Here is an 8,156-nt window from a genome sequence, read left to right on the forward strand (position 1 = left end):
TTAACATGGCACTTTACACAGTTGATAAAATGTTTGACATTTACTGGTGCCTGTAATGAATCTTGTCTCGATTTTTTCTTTTGAAATGCCACTCCAGATACTCTATCTATCTGTAGGGTTTAAAAAGCACTTATCCAACAAAGTGTTATCACGACTGGGAATATGAAAGGGTGGCCCGGCAGAGCACCACCAGCTGCCGGGTTCACTGGCACCGGAGTGAGCACTGCAAGGAGTTTGCAGCAGAAGGGGAGAGCCAGGGCATCTCCTTGGCCCCACCGTAGCACAGCCCAGCAAAACACCACTATTTTCCCACTGGTTTCATGACACTCAAGGGGGGGGTCCCCAGTTTCCTGACTTACTCTGCTCAGTTTGCTCCCAGGACACAACTCCCAGCTCTGCCCATGCCCCCTGGGTCCCCCTTGCACTCATCCCCCAGCCAAACCCTCCCTTTGTTCCTCTTACAGATGACAGCCCCGGGATATTTGCTCAGTCACCTGGTACCCAGCAACCAAAAAGAGATGCCAGCCCCAGAAAATGGCACATTTTCCTTTGCTGCCACCCTCTCTTTCCCCCTCACGTGTTTTAATGACGTCAGGGAACATGACCCTGGCAGCAAAGTTGGCATTAGCCTTCGAAATCCGCTCTTCCATGTTGGTTTGGAAAAAGGCATCCCACCTTGGGATCATGGCTTTACTCTTTGGCAAACCCTCCTCCTGGTGCCAAAATGCAATTCAGGCTTTATTCTGTCAATCCTTTCTTTTCCACAATGTTTATATTTTGGCAAAAGAAACGGCAGCAATGTGGGATTAACTCACCCAGTGGCTCCAAACTCTTCTAACACCTCCCTGGAACCCCATCAGCCTTTCAGGAATATTAGGAGCTGAGCGGCTATCGCACCACTGCAGCATGGCATGCAGGGCTTCAGGCTTGGATGCAGGTGAGCACCGAGCTCCTGGGATCAAGCAAACCCAAGGGTTTTGGAGGTGAAGGAGGCTGGAAGTTTACTTCATCCCACCAGAAGAGAGGGGATGAGCCATCCTGCCGGCTCCTGCCCGCTGCGGGCCAAGCCCCGACCTTGGCGGCCCAGCTCTGCCCGCAGGCAGGATGCAGCGCAGCGGCAGGGGCTGTGGGTTTTATCACTCCACGGCAGTTGTCTTGTGTAAATACAGCGGACGCTCCACAGCTACTAAACAGGCATTTATCTAAAGAGTGTTTCTGCTCCTGTCCTGGAAGGACACTGCGGTGGGAAGTATCAGCAGCAAACACACAGGCAGCCTTTCCTGGCTGCGCAGCTCCATCCCAGGCTTCCCTTTGAATAGGCAGTTGAACGTCTTTCTCTTCTCTCTTCTCTCTTTTTTCTTTTTCTTTCTTTCTTTTTTTTTTTTTCTCCAGAGGAAAGGAATGAATTATTCTATGAAAGTTAGTGCCTGTCTCAGGAGCCTGGTATAGAAAATTAGGTTTTAATAGCTTCAAAATTGAGGTTCTTTGGGTCAATAGGACAAGATTCTGCCAGTGAAATGACAGACCCATAAAGGGAAAAAAAAGCGCAAATATTTTGTTACTCATCAGAGAGTCACAGTCCAAAGATAGCAGGCAGGAGCTTAAAATACTGCTGTACTCTTCGGGCTACTGTAATGTTTAGTCATAAGCTCCTTTTTTCTCTTGTTGTCTGTATAAATATACACATATTAACTTTGGGAACAGAGCACTTGGCTTTCTGTCCTTGGACGTGCCTGTGAATTCCTGAAGTTACCACTGGAATTGGAAAGTTTGCTCTAAAATAAAAGCATTCTGCCTTTCCTGATCGCTTCACAGCTGCTGCTCTCGGATGCTTCCTGCCCATGAGCCGGGGCCCTGAGGATGCACGGTCAGACAGAGCAGCTCACCGACAGCCAGTGCAGGAGCCAACCACAGCTTGTGGCACTCGGTGCTGAGTCTCTCAGGTGTTGGAAGGCCACGAGCTGCTGCAAAGAGAAAAGCTGCTAATTCAGCCGGCAGTGAAACTGCTTCAGCTCACGCAGGATGGAAAACTTCCAGAGAACTTCTGCCAACGAGTACTGGAATTATTGACTCGTTATTAAAAGGATGAATAGATTACAATTATTTCTAATTTCATATTCAGAGATCATTACCGTCCTTAAGAAGGACAGATAGGGAGCCCTTGAGATCCTGCAAGTTACTTTAAATATTCATAGGGCCCAGAGAAATTTCTCATGGTTTGGACGGGCTGTGATGGGGAAAGTGCCTCCAGCTGAAGGGACCGGGCTGCTTCTCCCCTGACAGCCACTGGTTCCTGATGGAGCATCCCAGCCCAGGCACTGCTGTGCCAGTCACCCAGGGCTCAGCAGCCTGCACCAGTGGCAGCACTGGCCTGGCACTCAAAGCTAATACCCTGTCAAGGGACTTCCACCGGAGGCAGGCACCTCAGTGTTTTTTCCTGGTCACTTGCTGCTTTGTGCCTGTTCCAGGTTTTAGCTGTGGTGAGGCGAGACAGAGGAAGGCCACGGCACGCACGTTCTCGCCCTGATACACATCAGTTCGCTTGCACCGCTGCTGTGGAAACATATCCCGAAGGCTCCCAAAGCAGCTTTACCACTGTAGAGTAACACAGACACGGCTGCTGCTCCGCTGGCTGTGAGTTTCCTCTCGTGAGTGCCAGTCCCATCTGAGCTTCCACTTCTTCAGACCGATGCACAGAAACTAATGAAATTACCTCCGCAAGCCTGCTAAGGGCTGCAGAAGCTGTCAGCTCGGGCAAGCTCCCAGGGAAATCCACAGGCTGAATTTTTCTATAGGCCTTTTATTCACGAGTGGCACCAGGTCGTCCCTTCTACATCCCGTGATAAGGCTGGAAACGCTCCCCAGAGTGGAGAACGGATGATCTTGGGTTTCTGCTCACAGCACGCCTGGACTTGCTGAGCAGGCAGCACGCCTAGCTGCCTGGCGCCTCATGCTAGCAGGATGCTTTAGCAAAGGCTCTCTTCTAGGTCTTTCCTCAGCCTTTCTCCAGGAAGAAATAAAGCTCAGATAGTCCCACCATTCTGTCAGCAGCAATAGAAGCAATCTTATAATTACCTAAGCCAGAAGCTGCCTTTTTTCCCCCCTCTTAATATCCATTGGCATAGGAACTGAAGGAATAGAAACACTTGCTAAGGAGATATTTAGTAATATGAAAAGACTTGGAAATCCACTGTTGATGCAAAAACCATACACCCCAAAACTGAAGCAGTTCCTCGTATCTGTCTTAGCCCACCCAACCCATCACTGAGCTGTACAGCAGCAGTGGAGGGCAGGCAACCGAGCAGTGGGTCAGGCTGGGTCCAGGCTGGCAGCTGCCCGCATTTAGGCCAAAGCTGATTTGCTCCATCGCTTCCCCCCACGACTGCTAAATCAGTACATGGCAATGAGTGTATTCACGTTCCTGGTGTTTCCCCACTCAAAGTTTACAGCTGTGCTAAAGACCTCCGTGGCAGAATCACCGCTGCTCCCGTGGGACAGCACCATGCCTGGTGATGTGCTGAGCAAGGGACCGGGACACATCGCCCGGCGAGAGCCGCTCTCCTCCCACCATGGGCGAAGGCATGCAAAGGAATGTGATGGGGAACCAGTGGTGTATGCCCTGAATTACGCCTACCACGCACGCTTCCCTAATGTACAGAAATATCACGTTGCTTTAACTATTGCACCGAACTTCTGTCCTCCAATCAATGCCCAATTTCCTTCCAAGGATAAAGCTGTACATTATTTTTGGCTGACCAATTCAGCTCAGGGCACTCTAATTTTCCCCTGTGCACTCAGAGGACAAATGCTTCACCGTGATTGCCTCAGAGCAATGACAGAACAAGCACATTTCTAATGGCTGGCATAGCGCATACAAAATATATTAAATGTATTAACTTTGGCACTTGCTGGGTCTCAGGAGAAGCTCTCAGAGCTGCTCATGTGCTTTGCCTCTGCTCCCCCAGCTCCTTTCTGCTCTCCTTCTCTGCCTGGAAAATTCTCTGTCCCCGAAACTGTGGCTGGCTCGAGGACACCAACATTTGCCAGCAGCTCATCTCTGTGCCCCACTGGGAGCTGCCCTGAACCACTCGGTGGGCAGGAGAGGCCAGTGAGGCTCGCAGATGGTGCTCAGCCATCCCAGTGCGGCAAAGCAGCTGAGCGGTGCGGGCTGGAAGATGCTCGCTGCTCCCGGGCGCTTGCACGATGCTGGAGCCAACACATGAGCAGAGTGAGGAGCATGGGAATGCATCCAGGACAACATGACCAACTGCTCTCTTGGCGCAGTAACACCCATATGCGTAATGTCCAGATGCTTAAAGCCTGGCCGGGACCTGCTCCAGGCTGAACTGCCAGGAGCCAGGCTTTTGGAGCAGCAAGGTGGGGGACAAGTCGAGTGGGAAATCACCTTCTTGCCCCGATGTCGGGGGGTGAACCGGGCAGCTGCTGTGCAGCAAAGCTGGTGGCAGGGCAGGACCACCCAGTGATGCCCAGCAGGGAAACACGTGGGGGCTTTCCCACTGCCCTGCCCAGCATCCCAGCTAGAAACAGGGCTGTGCTGACCTGAGGAGCAGCCACCAGCTGCAAACCCACCCGGCCCCTGCATGGGAAGCGATCCTCAAGGCTCGTTCTCTGGCCACACGCAGCCCGGGATTGTATTATGTTTTCAGTAAAAAAAGTGCTGCAAGATAATGCCCTGAGCGGCATCTGCCACGTGGACTGCTGCTGTGAAGATGGGAAAATTGCCCTTTGTTCTTCAGAAATAAATCTGAGGGAAAGCCCTTTATAAGCAGGCAGCGTTCTCTGGGGGCTGCCAAGGACTTCACAGGCATCACCATGAATAACAGTTTATCTACAGAGTTTCATTCAAAATGAAGCCTCAGACATGGCCTAAAATTATGGGGACGCTGTGAAAATGGCTTTATAAACTATTGCTTTTTCCTCTATGCGGATCAGCAAAGTACAGGCCAGACAAAAGGCAGCTGAGACTCTAAATGTAATAAATAAGTCAGCGGAGCTGATAAAAATAAAGGATGAAATATAATTCAGCCATTCGGTGACAGATCCCATCTTAGCTGTGATATAGGGTCTGTTGAAACTGTCATTGCTTCAGGAAATTAAAGAATGAGCCCATTAGTAAGGATATTTAAAGATGTTCATATTAAGATTATGACTTCCCAGACTCAGCCCGTGTAGGGAACTTGCTCTATTTGAAAGTCGTTTTTCACAGTCCCTTTTCAGTCCTGCTCCTAAAACCCAAAAATTGTTGGGAGGGGGTCACAGAACGAGGTGGGAATGGGGTTATGTGGGTGCCTTGCCTGGCATGGCTGGATGCAGCACCCAGCTCAGCTGGTGGGTGGCCACAACAATGGGAATAACCTGGCCTAAACCTAAAGAGAACGTACACATGGGCAATTGGTCCCGGGAGAGGGACCCTAACCACTGCCCCCCATCATTCCCCAGCACGGCAGCACCAGTTCCCCAGGGCTACAGCTGAGGTGTGCGAGCCCCTCGCACGCACATGTGAGACCCTTGCACGCACACGTGAGCCCCTCACATGCTCCCTCACCTCTTGGGAGCCACGAGCAATTGCTGTCACTTGCTTCTACTTCCAGCTACCAAAGCAAACAGGGTTGCTGGCAACAATGGAGCAAAACGCATCAGAAAAGCAAATAACCAGCGGCTGTGAAGTGCGACGGGGAGAGCTGCAGCGAAGGGCGTGTGTGTGTGTGTGTGTGTGTGTGTGTGTGTGTGTTTGTGCCTGAAGGGTGAGGGGATGTCACTTAAAACAGAAAAACAATGGTTAAAAAAAAGGTGAAGGTCTCTAGTCCCGGAATGTTGAAGAACTGATGGGTAATTGTAATTAGCTTTCAGAATTTTTAATTATAGAAGGGGGTATAAATAATCACAAAGCACAGCTTCGCTAATGAGAGTCCTTGTGCTAAGAAACACAGGGATGCGTTTGTTAGGGAGACTTTGAAAGCTCTGCTGTTAATTAGGTGTCTCACAGCCAGCAGGGTTTCAGGAGAAGGAGAAACATGTATACATTTAAATCAGGCTCATTGTGAGAGGTATCCAACATCAATTATGGGATAGCAGGGTGCTAAAATGAACGCGCTTTGTAATTAGCAAGTAGATCTGAAAGGCAGAGAAGAACCTTTGCTTCCTTTTCAGGTGCCTGCTAGAGGTATTTAACATTGGTCAGGCCCTGGGGGAGGAGTAGAGGTGACTTGCCTTCCACACATGCTAGAGAGCATCTCTGGGTGGGCTCCGTCAGGCAGGCTGGGATGGAGTGGGGCTTCCATGGGACATCACCACTGGGATCTGCACAGCCCTGCGCCCTGGCTTTCACTGGCAGGGAAGCACAGAGGGAAGGGAAGGCTTGATTAGCTTAATTAAGCCTGTAGGAAGGGGGAATGGCTTATATTTCCCCACCTACAAAACCCAACGGAAGCACCTGGAGGGGCTGTTGGCCCTGCTCTGACCCATGCTGAGGGGGCTGGAGGGAGGTCCAGGCTCCCCACCATCCCCTGTGGGCACAAAATAAACGAGTAGCTCAAGAGAGCAAGCAAAGGAAATTTTCTCCCCTCGCTTCTTTTCTGGGGCCAGCTTAGAAGGGCTGGGCTCCAGCCTGGGGGTCTGACAGGTTTTCCCGTGCCAGGTGAGCGGCACTGGCCGTGCCGGGAGGGACTGGGACCAGGCGGTTATCGGTAATCACCCAGCCTCGCCGGGGCCTCTTGGTGGCTCTGGAGCTGCTTCTTGTACCGGCGTGTCCTTGCCGGAGCTGCAGCTCGGTCAGGTGGGAACGGAGCACTTCGGGACCTCTTTAGCTCGTGTGCCTTCTTGCTGGTCAGAAAGCAGCGCTACAGCTCAGAACCCAGCGGTGAGCTTGGACCTCCCGTCAGATTTCTGCCTCTCTTCCTTAGATATTTCTTTTTTCAGTACAAATTTTGAGCCTTGCCACTGGAGTTTGTGCAAGTAATTATGTTTAGCTGGTATTTGGCTAAATCTAATGAAGCAATGATAAACAGCTCAGCGTTTTCTTCCCTGATGAATAATGAATATTAATGTGGCTGTCAAAAAAAGCACCTCTGCTCATTGCAAAAGATTAGGTTCCTGTGCTAAAACCTGGGGAGGGGATAGGATTTCACCAGCAAGGACAGCATTTGGGGAAAGCCAGTGTCTCCTCCTGTACGTACTGGCACAGGGGAGAGCAGAGGAACCTGCATGTGATCCTGGCACGTGCTATCGTGACATAAAGCAGTCATTCGGCTGAGCACTGAGGTTTTGCACAGTTGAGGACCACGCAGACAGTACTCAGTGTTTCGGTTTACGTCACCTCTGCAGACAAGAGCAGACTTTGCCTGTGAAGGATTTTTCCCACATGGTAAGAGCCTGCAGAAAGCCGAATACCAGCCCGTGACCCTCCTTGACAGTAAGGATGGCAGCCTGCATGGAGAGCGGCTGGCTGGGTTCAAGTGCCTTCGGAAGGAATGTCTGTCAATCCCTATTTGACCTTTCTGTTTGTATTTTTTTTTTTTTTTGGCAGAAACCTGGCTAAGCGTGAGTCATGAAGACATGCCAGGTACCGCACGTCCCACGTCACAGGCGGCAGTGATTCCAGGAATCCTCTTACAGACAGGGAGTGCCTTCCACAGGAAAATGGTGCAAAACTCTTCTACAGGTTATCTTCCTCAGCATCAATAATCCCAGTGAACTTAAGAGTACGTCTCTACGCACTCCAGCAAAATGAACACGACCCGTTATGCTTTGTGTCCCATGTGCAACACCTTACTTTTAATCACTTTGCTTCTTGCTTGGTAGCTTCTCTTTCATTTTATTACTTCACTACACAGTTTTTCTCACTTTGCCATGTGCCTTTGCGGTAGCTGTCGGGTAATGCCTTTGCAGCTCAGCTTCCCAATGCCCTGGCTGGCAGGAATGGGCAACTCTAATTAAACTCAGCTGAGGCTTTCAGCAGTCTGCGGCACATGGGAGAACAGCAGCCCAATTAAGAAATGTCAGGGCTTTATTTTTTCAGACACGATATTGCTAGTGAACGAGACATGGGCTGGAAAGCCAGTCCTGTTCTCAGCAAGAGGCTGAGTATATCTATACCTCTGGGTTTACATATGGGACATTTATGCGTGGCCCAGGCA

At 50.6% G+C, this 8,156-nt stretch overlaps 1 long non-coding RNA gene across 1 annotated transcript in view; it reads right to left on the reverse strand.

Moving 5' to 3' along the window:
• Positions 1-1,308, reverse strand: part of LOC130146632 (uncharacterized) — a 28,111-nt gene extending 26,803 nt beyond the window's left edge. The window contains exon 1 of the long non-coding RNA XR_008820967.1: positions 816-1,308. This is a non-coding gene — a long non-coding RNA (uncharacterized LOC130146632). The remainder of the gene's footprint in view (positions 1-815) is intronic.
• Positions 1,309-8,156: the final 6,848 nt, after the last annotated feature.

Source organism: Falco biarmicus, chromosome 3, assembly GCF_023638135.1.
Source record: "Falco biarmicus isolate bFalBia1 chromosome 3, bFalBia1.pri, whole genome shotgun sequence".
Lineage (NCBI taxonomy): Eukaryota > Metazoa > Chordata > Aves > Falconiformes > Falconidae > Falco > Falco biarmicus.